At 44.9% G+C, this 19,051-nt stretch overlaps 1 protein-coding gene across 2 annotated transcripts in view; it reads left to right on the top strand.

Annotated features, from left to right (window-relative positions):
* The window catches only part of TDRD15 (tudor domain containing 15), a 180,643-nt gene that overhangs the window by 133,661 nt on the left and 27,931 nt on the right, over positions 1-19,051 (top strand). Inside the window, exon 3 of one of the 2 annotated variants that reach the window (XM_086926273.1) lies at positions 12,776-13,405. The exons of the other annotated variant lie outside the window; for it this stretch is intronic. The gene's annotated coding sequence lies outside the window, so the exon portion shown is untranslated. Of the gene's footprint in view, positions 1-12,775; positions 13,406-19,051 lie in introns of those variants that run through there. 2 annotated transcript variants of the gene reach the window in all.

Here is a 19,051-nt window from a genome sequence, read left to right as displayed (position 1 = left end):
TAATGCCTTTTACCCATTTTTTGGGAGTGGGGTGGATGTAAGTGGCGTGTAGCTGAATTATGTGGTTTGTATTGGAATTGTTGTGGAATTGTGTGGTGTGTAGTGGATTTATGTAGTGGAATTATGTAGTATGGGAATACTTAGGTGTGAGAGCTGCATAGATTAGTTATCAGGGAAAAGATAGAGGGATATGAAGTTTGCACTTAAAGTGGTGAGTGAAATCCAGGTAGAAGAGAGGAAAAAGTGTGTGAGAAAGAAGGGGAGAGCAGGCCACAGACTCATCAAGCAGGAGTTGGAAATTATGTTTACATCCAAAATAAACCAATGTGTTGATTTACCAGCTCAGCACAGTTTTGCAGTGCTGCGCGCCTTTAGATGCCAAAAAAGAGTGCGCAGGAAGGAATATATAGTAAACAAGCGTGAGTAACTTGTACTTTACCGGTGCTCCTCTGCCTCGAAAAGAATTGACATATCGGCTGCAGCAACGAGACAGGAGGCAGCAAAGAATAGCGACGCTTAACTGCACCAATGGTAAGTAGGAGACAAGAATAACATTATTTTATTGATAACAGCAGGTCTTACCGACAGTGCATGCGCACTGTAGCTCGATCTAAAAAACACATAATGTTCCCTACCGTGCAGCAACTGAGTAGACACCATGTTGACACATAAATGGCCAATATAACTGAGTGAGTAATCACCAGAGAATCAGTGTGCATAATTTTCCCTTTTATATTGGTAATAATCACTCAAGATAAAAAAACTGTCACAATACATATAGTCACGATGCCAAATTTAATTTCCCATATCCGGCCTAGGACTCGCTTGGTTCAATGTTACAGTATTTCATAATATTGCTCATTTTCCATAACCCCGTAATGCTTGTGTTTGCCCTGCTCATTTCCCACAAACCAGGTCAAATCATGGTTGCAATCTACTACAGTAATGCTAAACATACGTGCTCGTTTCGCCTAAGTCGCAGTAAACCTATTTAGTTTTTCTGTCTCTCTCTCGACCCTTTTTTCCAAGGGACCGAGAATATCGCAGTGAGGTTCACAACCATAACATTTGTAACGTCAGACAGGCACACATCCACAAAAGTCTAAAGAGCGCAGACTGTTTCAATCCCTTCTACACACACATGCCTAGAGTGGTCTGTGTGATAGCACTGTGCACTGGTTGTGGAAAGATGGGTACTCCAGCATGACCAACGAAGGGGCCAACATTGGGCCTTGAGACCTGCATGGTGGGACAAGTCCTGCACATCAGTAATCCAGATGGGCCTGGCACAAGTATCAGCAAGAAGGCTGGCGTACGAAGTGTAGGGATAGCAATCAATCAGACATTTTTAGAGCGCACTACTCACCCGCGAGGGTCTCAAGGTGCTAGGGGGAAGTTGGTGGGGGATGGGTGGGGGGGGACTGCTTGAACAGCCAGGCCTTGAGAAGTCGCCTGAAGGTCAGCAGGTCCTGGGTCTGGCACAGGTGGATGGGGAGGGTGTTCCATGTCTTGGCGTCGTGGTTCGAAAAGGATCTGCCACAGGTGGTCGTTGGGTGGATGGTTGGGACGGTGGCGAGGGCGAGGTCAGCATAGCGAAGCTGGCGGTTGGGGTGTAGAAGGTGAGTCATTTGTTGAGGTATTCTGGTCCGGCGTCATGGAGTGCTTTCTGAGCATTGGTGAGGAGCTTGAAGGTGATCCTCTTGTTGACGGGGAGCCAGTGCAGGTCCCTCAGGTGGGCAGTGATGTGGCTGTGGCGGGGGATGTCGAGGATGAGGCGTGTGGGAGCATTCTGTAAGCTTTAGTCTTTTCTGTAGTTAGGCCGTGATTCCCGCATAGAGGGCATTGCCGTAGTCCAGCCTACTGGTGAGGAGGGCTTAGGGAGACATCTGTTGATCTTGCGAAGCATGTGGAGGGTGTTGAAGCAGGAGGAGGGGACGGCATTGACTTGCTGGGTCATTGACTGTGGTTAGTCGAGGACGAATCCCAGGTTGCATGCGTGGTCTGTGGGTGTCGGCGTAGCTCCCAGCGAGGCCAGCCACCAGAAGTCGGCCCAGGGGGAGGGGGTGGAGCCGAGGATGAGGGCCTCCTTGTCCGAGTTCAGTTTCAGGCAACTGTTCTTCATCCATTAAGCGACGGCCTTCATTCCTTAGTGGAAGTTGATTTTGGCTATGGCAGGGTCTTTGGTGAGAGAGAGGATAAGCTGGGTGTCGTCGGCATGAGACTATGTTGAGGTTGTGTGATCAGACAATGTTGGCGAGTAGTGTCATGTAGATGTTGAAGAGGGTCGGGCTGAGGGATGTTCCTTGGGGTACACCGCAGGTGATCTTGGTGGCTTCGGATCGGAATGGAGGGAGGCAGACTCTTTGGTTTCTGTCTGTGAGGAAGGAGTTGATCCAGTCCTGTGCTTTTTCGCAGATCCCTGCGTTGTGGAGGCGTGTGCGTATGGTGGCAGACGGTGTTGAAGGCGGCTGAGAGGTCTAGGAGGATGAGGGACGCTTTTTCGCCGTTGTCCAGCAGGGTCCTGATGTCATTAGTGGTGGCGATGAGGTTGGTTTCCGTGCTGCGGTTGCTGCGGAATCCGGATTGGGATGAGTCCAGGGTGGTGTTCTCTTCGAGGAAGCCGGTCAGCTATTTGTTGACAATCTTCTCAATGACTTTTGCCGGTAACGGGAGCAGGGAGATGGGCCGGAAATTCTTGAGATCCTTTGGGTCCGCCTTTGGTTGCTTGAGGAGGGCGTTGATCTCTGCGTGTTTCCAGCTCTCCGGGAAGATGGCGGTCTCGAAGGAGCTGTTGAAGATCTTTACGAGTTGGGGAGCGATGATGGGGCTCGCTTTGTTGAAGATGTGGTGAGGGCAGGGGTCTGAAGGAGAGCCGGAGTGTATGGTGTTCATGGTTTTGATGGTGTCTTCGTCGTTGATGTGGTTCCAGGAAAGCAGGAGGCCGGTGTTACTGGGGGGGGTGGGTCTGAGGTGTCAGCGGCTGTCGGGGGGGAGGGGGGGTCTGAGTGTTGAAGCTGTCATGGATGTCTATGATCTTGCGGTGAAAGAAGGTGGCTAGAGAGTCGCAAAGTTCTTGTGAAGGCGGGATGTCAGAGCTGGGGTTGGCGAGTTCCTTCACGATGTTGAAGAGCTCTTTGCTTTTGCGTGCATTGTTGTCGATGGGTTCCTTGAAGGAGGTCCTTTTGGTGGTTCGAATGAGTTGGTGGTGCCTACGGCTGGCGTTCTTAAGGGCTGCATGGTTGTCAGGTTTCTGTTCATGGCACCACTTCTTCTCGAGTCTTCGGCAGGTCTGCTTGGATGCATGGAGGTCAGTGGTGAACCAGATGGCCCTTCTGTTGGTCCGTCTGTTTGAAGGTTTCTTGATCGGGGCGAGGCTGTTGGCGCAGTCGTTGATCCACTGCCTGAGGTTCCGGGTGGCTCATTCGGTGTCGGCGGGCTTGATTGGTGTGTCTCGGGCGAGGGTGGTGATTAGCTGGTTTTCGGTGACCTTGTTCCAGCTGCTGTGGGGATTCATTGCGGGTGGTTGTGTGCTGTGGTTTTATTTTGAAGGAGAAGTGGATGCAGCGATGGTCCAGTGGAGATTGGTGGTGTGGCTGAAGGTGACTTGGTTGCTGGCGGAAAAGATTGGGTTGAGCGTGTGTCCCGTGTTGTATGTGGGTGTCGTGACAAGCTGTCTGAGTCCGAGGTTGTCGAGCAGGGTGGTGGAGTTGCTGTTGTTGCCTTTCTCAAGGTGGAAGTTCAGGTCTCCGAGGAGGATGTAGTCTGTGGATGCCAAGGTGTGCAAGCTCACTATGTCAGTGATGGAGTCGCTGAACTGTGGCTGGGGTCCAGGGGGTTTATAGACGAGGGTTCCTCGGAGAGTGGTGTTGGGGTCGATGTGGATCTGGAAGTGCAGGTGTTCGGCGGAGCTGAGGGTGTCTTCAGTGCTGGTCGATATTCTTAGGGTGTTTTTGTGGACGATGGTGATTCCTTCTCTCGGTCTATGTCGGGTGACGATGAGGTGTTCATCCAGGTCTCCGTCAGGAAGGCGATGTCCGGGCAGGATTAGTCGAGCAGGTCCCAGAGTTCGACCGCGTGCCTATGGACGGAGTGGGTGTTGAGTAGTATGCACCTGAGATAGTTGTGGCCTGCCCTAGTAGGAGGGGCAGGTCGTGTTGGTGTATGCTGGCTGGTGAAGTTGCAGTTTTGGCAGGTGAACGGTCCGTGGGTGCGCTTTGGGGTGGCCTGGACGCAGGTAGATGAGCGGCTGGTGTTGAGTGCATGGAGGAGGTTGGCGTTGTAGCAGTGACGTGTCGTGGCACATTCCGGGGCAGGGGGGTCTGGCGCTGGGCGCGGTCCAGGAGCGGACGGGCGCAGACTGGCATGCCTTAGGCGCGTCAGGGGCGCGGCCGCCATTAAGAAGGAGAGGTGATGGGGAGGAGCAGCTGGGAGGCAGGCTTGAGGGTCAATTGGCGAGCGGGGGCAGGGACGCAGCAGCAGGAAAAACGAAGCGCAGCGGGGGAGAGGGAACAGGGGTGCTCCAAGGAGCACAAAAAAATCAGCAAAAAAGGTAAAAACAATACCATGAAGAAAGCAACACAGTAGCCCAGAGGAGCAGGCTGAAATACAGCGAAAAGTAGTGAAAACTAGGGCAGCCACAGGAGGCTCGAACTCTCGTCAGCAGCGGGCGGAGGGCACAGGCACAGACAGGTGGAGCTAGCTCTGTGGCATTGGGAGCGACCTGCCTGAACACAGGGTGACGGGTCGCTCCACATGCACAACAATAGTGTTAATAGCAAACTGTTAGATTTGGGGGTCTCTAGTTGGCATAGGTGGGTACCTGTGACAAATAGGGACCCTTGCATCTAGTCAGGGTAATGGGGTACACTCCTAAAATAACCCCTGCTCAACCCCTTGATAGCTTGGCACGAGCAGACAGGCTTATTTCAGAGGCAGTGTGTAAAGCATTTGTGAACGCATACAGTAATCAAGTGATAACACTACAGATGGACGCCACACAAGTTGTTTATTAAAAATAGGTATATTTTGTATGGATCTAACACAAGACCACAAACGACAAAAATCCACAATACTGTACTTAAAATGGTAGAATTAGCTTAGTTCTATCTTGGATGCAAAATGCGACACTTTGAGTCAATGTACCTTAAAATGCGTAACGCAATACTACAAAAGTGTTGCAGGGAAGGTGATGCGTTGATTCCTTACACGCAAGAACGGTGATGCGTCGGTCCCCTGCTGCTGCATAGGGGACGGTGATGCGTCGGTTCTTCTCTGATCCGAAGAAGATCTGGTGCAAAGAAAGAAAGATGTTGTCTTTTTGTAGGTGATGTTGTGCCGTCCGCTGCAACGTCGATCCTCTTCTCCGGCGATGCTCGGTGCTTTGACATCGATGCGAGCCTCGAAAGGTCCTGCGAAACTCTTCCCGGTGTTGCGGCGGCGTCTGCTGCGAAGTCGATCCTCTTCTCCGGCGATGCAAGGCGCTTCTGTGGCCCTGCGATGACACAGCGGTTCTTGTGGGCCGCGACGGGCCCTGCAACACGCTTCCTGGTGAAGGGTCTGCTGCAACGTCGATCCTCTTCTCCGCCGATGCCTTCTCGCGTTGTGAAGCGACAGCTGCAGTCGGCGTCAAGCTTCTTACTCGTGAGTCGCGCTTCCAGCTCCTAGCGATACGCAGTTCCTCAGAAAGTCCAGCACATCTACAGGCACTTCCAAAGAAATCTTTGGGGAGCTGGTGGGTGAAGTCGGTTGTCCCTGAGACTTCCACAGGAGGCATGCTCTTTTCTCAAGCCCTTGGAGATCATTACAAGTTGATGAAAGTGCACACAAAGTTCCTCTCTCCTTTCTTTGGCAGTCAGGCAACCACTGCAGGCCAATCCCCCAAGCAGCACTTCAGTTTAGGGATGGTCTCTCCTTAGTCTCTCGAGTTCCTCTCCTAAGCAAAGGTTTCTTCTTGTTTCCCAAAAGTGATCTAATTCTGTGGGGTCTGGTCACCTCTTCTGTACACAGTTTATCTTTGTTCTCTGAAGGAAGAGAGGCATTTGCCTAGTCCAAACCAGCTCTGGTCAGTTCTGGAGCACTCTGCTTACATGACTTCTTCTTTCCTTTCATAGTGCAGGGTAGAGACATCAGACGCACCACAGGAGGTGGAGCCAGCATTGTGGAGGGAAGTCACACAGCATTGTGGAGGGAAGGCACAGCCCTATTCAGGTCCCAGGTGCAACTCCTCCCTCCCATCTAGATGCAGATCTCTCTATTCAGCACTGGGTTGACTCACCCTGTCTCCTGGAATCCCCCAGCCCCTGTCACTCAAAATCCAGACAAGGAACACATAACCTAGCAGAGGCAGGCCCATTCTGGCCTATAGGGAGTAGGTAGCCTTGCAATAGTGAAGAACGAAAATGGCTGTAATTCACTATTAGGACATGCCACACATATCAGCGCTTGTCCTACCTTATACCTAGAATGCACCCTGCCCTTGGGCCTACCATAGGGCTGTCTGACATGAAGAAAAGGGAAGGTTTAGGGACTGGCAAGAGGGTCACATGCCCAGTCAACGTGGCAGTACCAGACTGCTCACAGGCTCCGCAATGGCAGACCTGAGACACACGTTTACAGGCTGCTTCTGTGGTTGGCAAAACCAGTGCTGCAAGCCCACTAGTAGCATTTGGTTTACAAGCCCTGGGCACACTTAATGCACTGTACTAGGGTCTGACCAGTAAACCATATCAGCCAATCATGGAATCTCTGATGCGTATATTAATTTACAATAGGGAACACTTGGCTCTGGACAGCAGTGGCACAGTGCCCAAAGCATCTAACACCAGCAAAAACACAACAGCACTGTGGCAGTACGGTGCTCCACAAGTCTTAAGTGCCCTTTGTCCTAGATAGCCCAGTATATTTAACAACCCTTTTGCTGTGTATTATTATTCTTTGTTTTTAACTTATTACCAACCCCTCCCTGTGTCTTTGCCTATCCCGGTTTCATGTTTCCCTCCCACTAGCCCTCCTATACCCGTTTCAACTCCTTCTTGGACCTCAGTGCTGCCTTTGATACGGTATCCCACAAACTGCTTTTACAACGTCTCCGATTAGGAGGGCTGGATGATGTCGTACTTAAATGGATAGCTTCCTTTATGCAGGATCGGAGCTTCCAGGTGGCACAACGCCCACATATCTCCAAAAGTATAGCTCTGTCCCAAGGGGTCCCAAGGGGCTACATTTTGAGCCCTACATTTTTTTACCTTTATATCACACCCCTGGCAGAGATTGTGGAATGGCAATGAGTCACCATTGTGTCATATGTGGATGGCATGAAGTTGGTTGTCTCGTTATTGCAAACCTCTGACGTAGCAGCCATCACGTTATCTTCCTGACTTGACCTCATGGGTGACAAATACCTGCCTTAAATTAAACTGCAGTAAAACAGATATCTTAGTGGTGGGGAATCCCCCCCTCCATTCGGTCATCGGCATGGTGGCCATAGATATTGGGCCCTACTCCTACCCCAAGAAAACAGATTAAAAACCTAAGAATTTGGTTGGACTCCACTCCTTCCTTTGAGGCACAGACCAGAAAGGTGGTAGGGAAGTTCTTTGTAATCTTGAGAATGTCACAGAAAACGCTGGACTTTCTTCCTACCCCAGCTAGGAAAACCCTGATCCACACTTTGTTAACATCCCAATTGGACCACAGTAACGTTCTCTATTTAGGAGCAACAAACAAATGCCTTCACACGCTGCAATTTATCCAGCATGCGCCAGCCCGCCTAATTCTGAAGCTCACAAGAGCTTCCACGGTGAAGGCTTTTGAAGACCTGCATTGGCTGCCTGTAATGCAAAGTTATTTTTAAAGCCTTATGCATTAGTCGCCGTAGCTTACAGGGCAAAGGTCCAAGTTATCTGCATGGCCTACTTACCCCTTATAATCCTACACACCATCTTAGATCAACCAGGACCTATCTGGTTAAAGGTTCCGAAGTACAAAAAGTAAGAATGGAAGTGCGTTTGTTCAGTTATTTGGTAGCCAAAAACTAGACCACTCTACCTCTTTCTCTCCGTGCGGAACCATCGGAGTCTCTCTTCCGAAAAAAACCCGGAAAACCTGGCTTTTCCAGGTATAGTTCTCCTTCTATGAAGAGTTATTGCCTCAGCGCGGGGACAAACCAGTTGGTGTAACTAGGCGCTTTACAACTGATATTATTTATTCTCCAACCCGATACTACTCTTATTAGATTTTGCCTACACATCGCGAGGATATATCCTAAAAGGAGCTTACACCCCCTCTGCTTTCATTGCATTTCTTTGGTCCCTGTGCTTGCCACTTACTTTTTTCTCAGTTTCTATTGGCTGCATTATACTGTTTCCTGTTCCTTCTGCTGATCCTTGTGTGCTGCTCTTATCGGTTTCCTGTTGCTGAAGTAATGTTTCCATCCGATTTTAGGCCCCTTTTTTATAACGTTTTGCCTGTACATCACTTGCACTGTGCTTGTTTACATAATTTCTCCTGCACGTTTCTTGCACTGTGCTTGTCTGTCTAATCATTCTCCCTAAGGCTGCACTAATTTCAAGCATGCTTGTCGGCTCAGTTTTCCGGCCACGCCTCCCACTCCGTTGCTTGTTTATACTGAATGCATATTTCACATTACGATACAGACGCATTTCATGAAATATTTAACACTTATTTTGCTGGCAATGTTTTCTTTCTGTGCGATTTTCGGATTACATTTGAGTGATTCCTTCTAGTTCAACATAGCTGCTGCTTTTGTCATCTAAAATACTGTGCGTGTTAACAGTAAAACACTCTGAAGTAAAGGCAGCCTGGCAGTTTTGTCCTGGTGAGGCATCTGTGCTTCATGATAATATCTCTTTCTCAGAGGTACAGCCAACTGCACTGCAGAAACCTCCCTCAGTGCGCCCCCCTCCACTGCAATTGCGGCTGGGTCTCTTTGCCGTTGCTCCTCGTAAACCCCCCTCAATGCGGCCCCCTTCTTAGTCTACGGCTGCTGAAGGGTTTTTGTTCTTGGAGGAGAAAATAGATAGAGAAGCTTCCTCGCTGTTTTTGTTGCTACCTCGCCATTTTCGTTGCTTACCTCGTTTACCCAGTCATTGCTTCAACCTTCCCCATCCCGCATCATTTCTCACCTGTTGTCACTATCCCTTCTCCCACGACTTCCGCATTTCCTTGCTTGCCACCTCTTCACACCCCTGTTTCTTTGTGTCTTCCTCATCCCCACCAGAAAAATATATCGCTCTGACATGGCCAGCCCTGACCGCGTCTTAACACTGTTTCCCCTAACTTTTAACTATGCTGGAGAGCAGTCATACTGCTGTGAAATATGGCTAAAACACTGACTAAGCTAGTATATCTTGTAGGTGAGAGCTACTGGCTTTAACAATGCTTTTTATTCATGAACCGTAGTGTGGAGAATTGTAAAGCTGCCTGTTTCACGGCTAAACATAATGGTCAAGCTGTGGTATTTGTTTTCAGTATCTCTCTAAGTAACTCCACTCAAATTATATCACATACTGCACTTGTTGATTGAACATGCGAGTGAGAGAATACATGAGAATGTGATTTGCCCAAGATTGCACCCATTGGCCTATATGGAGAGACAGGTCACAGATGCCACCATGAAATTTATTATCTGGCTGTTTAACCAAAAGTCAACTGTAGTTCCTTGAAAGTAGTTTTAAACTACAAGAAGTGTTTGTTATGAGCGCCCCTTGTGCCCTTCTGTCACCCACAAGAAGGACAGGAAGAGTTAAGTGTCCTGCATCCTGAGATTTTCACTCTTCGAGTACTCGATTCTGGGACACATCCACAGACCCTGTTATTGCACCCACCACAAAATGATTACCCTTAGCAGTTACATGTTAGGTGATAAGTCTGTTTTGTAAGCAGGTGTGTGATCAATAGCGACAGAGAAAATCACTTCTGCATTGTGTAGAGACTTCAGGGTCCATTCAGCACTGGATGTGCATGTTCTGCTAAATCCCTCAGCCTTATTGGAACTGCTTCCGGCCATTATCAGCCAGTGATGCTGGAACAATTTTCAGAGTGGGGGTTCTGCCATTAATGTTATATCACTGAAGTTCTAGGAACTGTGATAGATCAAAGAGTCCTACAAAAAAAAAAACAAGTCTAGCAAATGTGCCATCCTATTGAGCAGGAGAACGATAATGATGTGGCATGTAGCTGGCGGTGAATTTTGGAGCACTGGTAAAGTAGCACACTAATTTACAAACATTCCATTTTCCTTTGGAATGGCCAATATATTTGCATAGACATGCAGTTTTACTGGTAAAAATGAATGCATGGAAATCTGGTTTCAGTTAATATGTATCATTTGCACATTACAGAGTAAAGTGTCTTTATTTCTTTTGATCCTATTAAAATGTTATTAGAATTAGAAAAGACGCTTTATGTGTGCTTTCCGAATTACTGCTATAATTTGAAATGTTCATAGTTAATTGTCCAATCTTTAAATGTTGTAGCCTGTTAGAAAAAACTGACATGGTACAGCCTTTCCTTTTCCTTCCTGTTCCCCATCAGGATTGTCGCCTAGATAACTTTTACAAAATCATGTCACTTGGCAGTCGGAAAAATAAAATTGCACTCTAGTTTCCAAGTCAGTAGCAACCTGTCAATAGATATAGCCTGCTATTTGATCTTTGAAGGAGCAGCAAATGTGACAGGATACACACATATTTTGAGGCATCTGTATTGTTCATTCAACTTCTGAACTCCAGAATGCTTTCTGGGTGTGCTGCACCCCTACTTCTCTTCCAGGGAATACTCATCGATAGTCATCAGCACTGGATAGACCTGCCCATTCGCTGGGGACCCCGGAGCATAAACTATAATGACAATATAAATATATATATGTATTTATGTGTATATGTATATATGTGTATATGTATATGTGTATATGTATATGTGTATATGTATATATATGTATGTATGTATATATGTGTATATATATATGTGTGTGTGTGTATATATATATATATATATATATATATATATATATATATATATATATATTGTCAAAACAAACATGCATAGTATCCTCAAAACAAACATACGTGTGTGTGTGTGTGTGTGTGTGTATATATATATATATATATATATGTACCTAAAGAGAAGGTCTATCTCTTATCTGGAGCATACGGAAATGATCATCAAAATGATGCAGTTCTGTCTCGAGCACAACTATTTTGTGTTTAATGACACGTACTACCGCCAATGTCAAGGGACAGCAATGGGAACTTGCTTTGCTCCCAGTTTCGCTAATCTATTCATGGCGAGCTGGGGGCAGCAAGTAGCAAGGACCAACACTCTGTATCGCAGCCATGTGAGAGTATGGCTGCGATACATAGACGACCTATTTATCATCTAGGAGGGTCCAAACATTGCAGAACTATTTATCAAAGAACTTAACAGAAATGAGCTCAACCTAACCCTAGAAGGCAAGATCAGTGAATCCAAGGCAGTCTTCCTAGATCTATCTGTGGAGGTCTCTGCAGGCAAACTTGCGATGAAATTGTTTCACAAGAAAACCGCAGGGAACACTCTACTCCATGTGGAAAGCCGTCATCCCAGAGCTCTGATTGAGAGTATTCCGTTTGGTGAATTCCTCCGGGCTCGGAGGAATTGTAGCAGGGACTCAGATTTTGCCAAAGAGGGGGAATGTATGAAAGAACGTTTCAGGGAGAGAGGCTATAAACAAAAAGTCATAGACTGTTCATTCGACAAAGCAAGCAAGATTAGTCACCTGTCCCTACCGACCTCAGAACAGAGAAGTGGAAGCGAGGAAAATGAAACGATTAGATTCATTTCCACGTTTCACTCCGTCATGGAAAGTTCAAAAAAGCCTGTACAAACATTGGAAAGTCCTTAGGACAGAACCAACCCTTAATGACATCCTTAAGGAGAGGCCATGTGTCACCTATCGCAGAGCAGATACACTCAGAAGCAAGGTAAGCCAAAATGAGGTGAGCATGACCAAATCTATCACCTCCAAAATTCAGGGTTTTTATACTTGCATGAAGTGCAAAGCTTGCAAGTATAGCACAAATGTCAAAAAAGTATACTTTCCGGTAGAAGACAAAGAGAAAACCATTGAAAAACATCTCACGTGTCTGTCGGAATACTGTGTTTATGTGCTTACATGTCCCTGTCCTAAAAAGTACGTAGGTAGCACCATGTTCCCTGCTAAGACCCGGATTTTACAACATATGAGGGCAATCCAAAACAAAGAACAAAACTCACCTGTTGCTCGACACTTTGAGGTACTACATGGAGGGAATCGCAACCTTCTAAAATTCTTTGTAGTGGATAAATTACCCCAAATGAAAAGAGGGGGGGACAAGATTCGTAAGCTACGACAGCTAGAGAACAGGTACATTATAAATCTAGATACCCTCATTCCGGGAGGTCTTAACTCTGAGGAAGAAATGGTTTGGCACCTCGGAGAGTAAAGGCTATACAACTGTGTTCCGTCCTTTTTCTGCATAATTTCATGTTATTGGGGCTTCAATATTGTCTTGAGTATACTGGTACTGACCAACAGTAATGACACACATTGCATGTTCTATAACTCCTGCAAAACTGCTGCATTTCAACATTTTAAACACATTGGTATCACAATGACAGAGGATGTATAATTGAAACTGTTTTGGACATAGTTTGGCATTTACTTATATTTGGCATGAATTTGCTAATCTGACAGGCTGTATCCCTCTCTTTTTTGTTTTCTCCTGCTGATGTACAGGATCAAGAAGATATGTCATCTGAAGAAAATAATTGTTGAATTCCTGTGTTGTGAGAATACACGTGACTACCTGGAAACTAGCATTATTTGTCCCACTGGGGAAGAAAAGAATAGGATTTAAACCTCTGATGAGCATAGAAACAGGTCCAGACATTGGGGGAACTTTGATGTTCACGGACGTTATATAATCCACTTGGATTTTATGTGATCTGCACTTTAGTGCACGGACACTTTATTTAAGCATAGTCTATAGTCACTTGGCTTTGAATCAAGTTACGTTTCATTACTTAGCTTGTTTGGACCAACCTATCAACCACGCACTATAGGGTGATATTAATATGTTTATGAATCACGATACAGCTACCTAAAATCATGGAAACAGCTGATAAATCCACTAGGAATGTATTATTTTGATTTGACCAGCCTGTTAATAATACTGTGATAAGATGGCCGCCAAAGTTACATGGTCCACGTCCTTTGTCTATGTTTACTATTTGTTCACTGATCACATGTGCACCTTTGTAACAACTTTATTTATAAGCTTCATTTTCGTTACACGAGTTACCCGTGAGCAAGGCGAGAGTCAAATCGCCGAAACGCGTTGGGTTTTTTGTTCCATGTTTTCCGTGTATTACATGCTGGAACCAAAATGAAGAAATAAATAAATTTTGAGCACACACGCTATCTCGTTGAAAACTTTGTGAAAGACTGGATTGGAAGTGCATTCGCACAGCGGCCGCTGTGCTTGGTGGAATATATATATATATATATATATATCCAAAACTTGAGTTCGCCCCAGGTGAGAGAGACCACAGGCAGTTGTGCATCAATCCGCTTTATTTGGAGACAAACGATCGCCAAGCAGCACACAGGAATCTTCCTTCTAAAATCAAGAGCCAGACGCTTTTCAGGAGAATGACCCTCCCTTCCTCAGTGGCTTTCCTGCTACCAACGACGGGCGGATTACCCCTCGCACTTGAATGTCAAATGAGTCTCGCCCATGTGGGCGTGGCCAACACCGTGGCACTCTGGTTCTCGTAGTGCAGGCAGGTTTCAACTACAGTGAGTGTCCGTCGTGTAATGCAGCACATTAACATAGTGTCACCCCAGTGGGTTGAAGTCCAAAAGCTGCTCTGTTGCATGGCTTCTGCCTCGTATTGCCTCCGGGATTTCTGCCTTCCCTAAGAGTCAGCTTCTCCTGTTACTCGGGCCTGCAGCGCAGGGGGTCTCTTCTCGCGGCCGGACGCTGCCGCTCAAAATCCAAAACTTGAGTTTGCCCCAGGTGAGAGAGACCACAGGCAGTTGTGCATCAATCCGCTTTATTTGGAGACAAACGCTCGCCAAGCAGCACATAGGAATCTTCCTTCTAAAATCAAGAGCCAGACGCGTTTCTGGAGAATGACCCTCCCTTCCTCAGTGGCTTTCCTGCTACCAACGACGGGCGGATTGATGCACAACTGCCTGTGGTCTCTCTCACCTGGGGCGAACTCAAGTTTTGGATTTTGAGCGGCTGCGTCCGGCCGCGAGAAGAGACCCCCTGCGCTGCAGGCCCGAGTAACAGGAGAAGCTGACTCTTAGGGAAGGCAGAAATCCCAGAGGCAATACGAGGCAGAAGCCATGCAACAGAGCAGCTTTTGGACTTCAACCCACTGGGGTGACACTATGTTAATGTACTGCACTACACGACGGACACTCACTGTAGTTGAAACCTACCTGCACTAGGAGAACCAGAGTGCCACGGTGTTGGCCACGCCCACATGGGCGGGACTCATTTGACATTCAAGTGCGAGGGGTAATCCGCCCGTCGTTGGTAGCAGGAAAGCCACTGAGGAAGGGAGGGTCATTCTCCTGAAACGCGTCTGGCTCTTGATTTTAGAAGGAAGATTCCTGTGTGCTGCTTGGCGAGCGTTTGTCTCCAAATAAAGCGGATTGATGCACAACTGCCTGTGGTCTCTCTCACCTGGGGCGAACTCAAGTTTTGGATATATATATATATATATATATATATATATATATATATATATATATATATATATATATATATATATATATATATATATATATATATATATATATATATATATATATATATATATATATATATATGTATGAGTGAAATGTCCAGCTAACTATAACATCTGTGAATCCTATGGTTTTTTAAAGTGAATTTCTTAAGGGTTTTTTAAATGCTAATTCCTAACTATCCAGGTGCGAAACCTATATTTTTTTTCAATGAATTTCAGAGGTTTTGTAAATGATAATTATTAAATGTATTAATAATTATATTTATTTATTTTCATACCAATTTCTTACATTTATAATATAAATATTTATATTTATTTCATTTTTTACATTATATTTCATATTCTTAATGTAAAATATTAACAAAACAAAATTTAAAAAAACCGAATTAATACTTTTTTTTCCAATATATTAAAATTGAATTCTATATAATTCCTTTAACATTGTTTTTTTTTATCATTGTACCATGCGCATACACTAATGTAATTATACCAAATTTGGCAGAGTGGTAGAGTTCGGTTTGTAGATTGTGCTTTTTCTGAAATGGAGTAAATCTGTTCAGTAGTTCATGAGAAAACCCCAATAGACTATGCATGTAGTCTTCTATGCACCAGCAAACTTGTCTTTCATACCTTCAATTCCCCAATCTGTATCCTTACACTTCCAGTAAACACCATCATACTTCTGTTTCAGTATTGTACTGACCATACAGCACTATGTGCTTATCTGTACACTACTCTAAAAGAAACCATTCAGTACATTAAAACACTAATCAGCAGATGTACAATAAGTGGTACATTCCCAGAGATATGACAATTATTGTGTACTGTGATATCCCCTCCTTCTGGCGCAGGGCTTTATAATGTGATGCACCTTCCACAAACCATGTCACATCTTTTACACTACCAGTGCATCGCAAAAGTGACGTAACGGCTGGGTTAAAAGAGGCACAAGGAGGTTGTATATCTACCCCTAACGCATACAAATTCACCCAGGCAGTTTCACCAGCAGTGCAACTTGAAGCATAGACTTGTAACATATTTATATGGATATGTTACATTCAAGTGCTTCAGAGGTACTACAGTATAATATAAACACCTTATAGATGAATGCCGTAGCACTTCCTTATAGTTCTGCACTTTCACATTCACCATACACTAGTAATGTTTTCATTCATTCATTTATGAACTACACATTCATTCTGACACATTTTTATACACTAAAATAGAAATATAGTTCTTTCTTTGACCAGTGAAGGTAGTTCTAAAAAACTTTTTTTGTGTTTTTATTTTTTTTTCTTTTTTTGTTTTGTCAACTAGTTTTTTTTTTAAAACCAAAAAATAGAACTGGAACCAAAAAAGTGTCCAACTGGAACAAAAGAATGAAAAAAAAAAACTAACGTTGAGGACAGCGATGCTCCTTTGACCTGCGTTTTAACAGATCAATAGACCGTTCCCTATAACACAAGTTTATCGCAATAAATGCATACAATTTTAACGTCCGCAAAATCAGAATCAATTTGTAGATGTGGACTGCTTGCTGAAAATTCTGCTGCTGTATTTGATGTGCTTGGTGCAGAAGCAGGTGGGTTCTCCTGCAACCTCCGTGTTGCAGCTCGAGCAAAGTTATTGGGGGGCAAGTTCTTCACGTGTCGCACCATATTTGCTGTGCCAAAGGAGTATTTTTTAGATGGATCACCCCTTAAAAGACTTGTTTGGCAAATTTTACAGGTTACTTTTGGAGCATTAACCTTTTTTTGCCCTTCTGGAAAAGTAAAAACATTGCCAATTTAGAGCTTCTTTCCTCTTCTTTGGAGGTTTTTCAGGAATTAAATATTCCTCTGAAGAATGGCTGGAAGAGGAGTACATTGCTGTTATTATGGTAATCTTCCTTCTATTTGACAGGATGCTCAGAACAGATGCTTCTTCTTAGAAAGACAAAGTAGAATGATTAAAATGTGACAGAACTTTCAACAATTGGAATAGGAACTATTATGAACCAATCAAATCCTTTTCTTTTAAAGTCATATGACTTTGCTTACGCTGAGCTTACGGTGCTCTTACGATGCGAGTACATATAACGTTCCACCGCGATTTGTGTAATTGCTTTTAAAGTATTATAATATTGTTTACATTTTCATAACTATTGTACATAATGTATTCTGTTAGTATGTTCATTAAATACATAAATATATGCTTTTAAACAATTAAAAACATGTGCGCCTTTCGCGTACGGGGGCGCCGTACATGATGTCACACGGAAGCTTTGATGCAACGCGTAACGTCAAAGCGTATTCGTAGCGCATATGCGAGTATGCGCTGAGAATGATAAGCAATGCAAACTATGGGGCAATAACTCTCGCACTGTCAAATCAGAGGACAGGGCACGCTACGAGAATATTTACAAGTGGTCACTCATTGGAGATCGGATTCTGGGTCTGCCTCTGCGCACATGAAAACCCCGCCCCGTCTCTCTCTGTTGGTAATTGTTGGTGCACACACTCACATTTTCACAGTGCACGCCCGCCCACACTTTCCCACATATCACCACGTACCTTTCTTGCTATTATTAAGCCTGGAACCCAATACATTAGGTCCGTCTTCTAGACCGCGAAAACGCTACCAATGACGACCCTGGACTTAGTTTGGTCAGCCCCTACAGTTCCCATATAAAACGGATAGTGACCTTACCACGCTCTCTTTTGCCTCCGCTGCGGTGACAGACTCTCATTGTCGTCGATTGTACTACAAACTGTTTGCTCGAGAAGAGGAGGACTCATGACACTCAACGTGGTGTCACTGCTGCTACCTTCCAGCCAGGCCATCATAGACGCAGTGCCGGCGTCGCCCGCGCCCACCCACCCAGGCCCAGCCAACGCCCCAGCCTTTGAAGACAAGACAAGATACGACAAAAGCAAAGGTAGGAGAAGCCGCTATAAATTGTACCTGCATGATATATATATATTTTTTTTTTTGCTGTCACATGGCCCATGAAGCTCTGGTTGGCTTTATTTTTGTGCGCACATACTTTGTACTTCATTGTATTTGCTCCCTCCTAATCCTCCCGTGACTTTTAATATTTATTGCTACCTCCCAGGCCTCTATTCGTATTGATCGTATATGGTTGTTCGTAATATTGCCTTCTGTGTCACGGGGCCTTAGTAGGCCTTTTCTAAATAAATTCTTTGTGCATGAATTTCTGTGTACTATTTTTGAACTGTGCCCCATGCTGTAGCCTGTATTGGTCCAATTTGTGCATTCATGTTAGTATTATATTTTTTACTGCGTCACATGCCCCTCCCAGCTGTTTTGCTTTACTTTTCTGCGGCACATGCTCTGTGCTTCATCGTATTTGCTCCCTCCTACTCCTCCCGTGACTTTTAATGTTTATTGTTACCTCATGTGGCCTTCCCAGGCCTCTTATTATTTATCATATATAATTGGTCATAATGTTTCCTTCTGCGTCAAGGAGCCCTCCTTGGCCTTTTCTAAATAAATTGTACGTGCATGAATTTCTGTGTCCTATTTTTGAAGTGTCACGCGCTTTAGCCTGTATTCTTATAATTTGTGCGTTCATAATAGTATTATTTTTTGACTGCGTCATGTGGCCCTCCCAGATCTATTTTGCTTTATTTTTTTGCTCCATGTGCTTTGTACTTCATTGTATTTGTTTCCTCCTAATCGTCCTGTAACTTTTATTAATTATTGCTACGTCACGTGGCCTTCCCCGGCCTCTAATGTTATTGATCGTATATGGTTGATCGTAATATTACCTTCTGCATCACAGGGCCCTAGTAGGCCTTTTCTAAATAAATTGTGCGTGCACGAATTTCTGTGTACTATTTTTGAACTGTGCCCCGTGCTTTAGCCTGTATTGGTCCAATTTGTGCATTCATATTAGTATTATTTTTTTACTGCGTCACGTGTCCCTCCGAGCTCTATTTTCCTTTTTTTTTTCTCCCATGAATTTTAATATTTATTATTGCCTCACATGGCCTTCCCAAGCCTGTTTTCTTACATATTGTGCTTTCATAAATATATATGTTGCATTTTTGTGCTACGCCACGTGCTTTGTGTTTCAACATACATACTCTCTGGTAATCATCATATTTGCTCCCTTTTAATCCTCCACTGACTTAACATTTCTTGCTTCCTCACGTGACCTATAGTTTTTTTTTCTGTGCTCTAGTTGGCCGACGAAAGTTTTGCCTCCTCAGACTACCATAGATTTAATTCATAATAATTGTTGGATTTA

Source organism: Lissotriton vulgaris, chromosome 6 (genome assembly GCF_964263255.1).
Source record: "Lissotriton vulgaris chromosome 6, aLisVul1.2, whole genome shotgun sequence".
In the NCBI taxonomy this organism is placed as follows: domain Eukaryota; kingdom Metazoa; phylum Chordata; class Amphibia; order Caudata; family Salamandridae; genus Lissotriton; species Lissotriton vulgaris.
The sequence above is the reverse complement of the archived record's forward strand: the minus strand, read 5'-3'. Positions and strand labels throughout refer to the sequence as shown.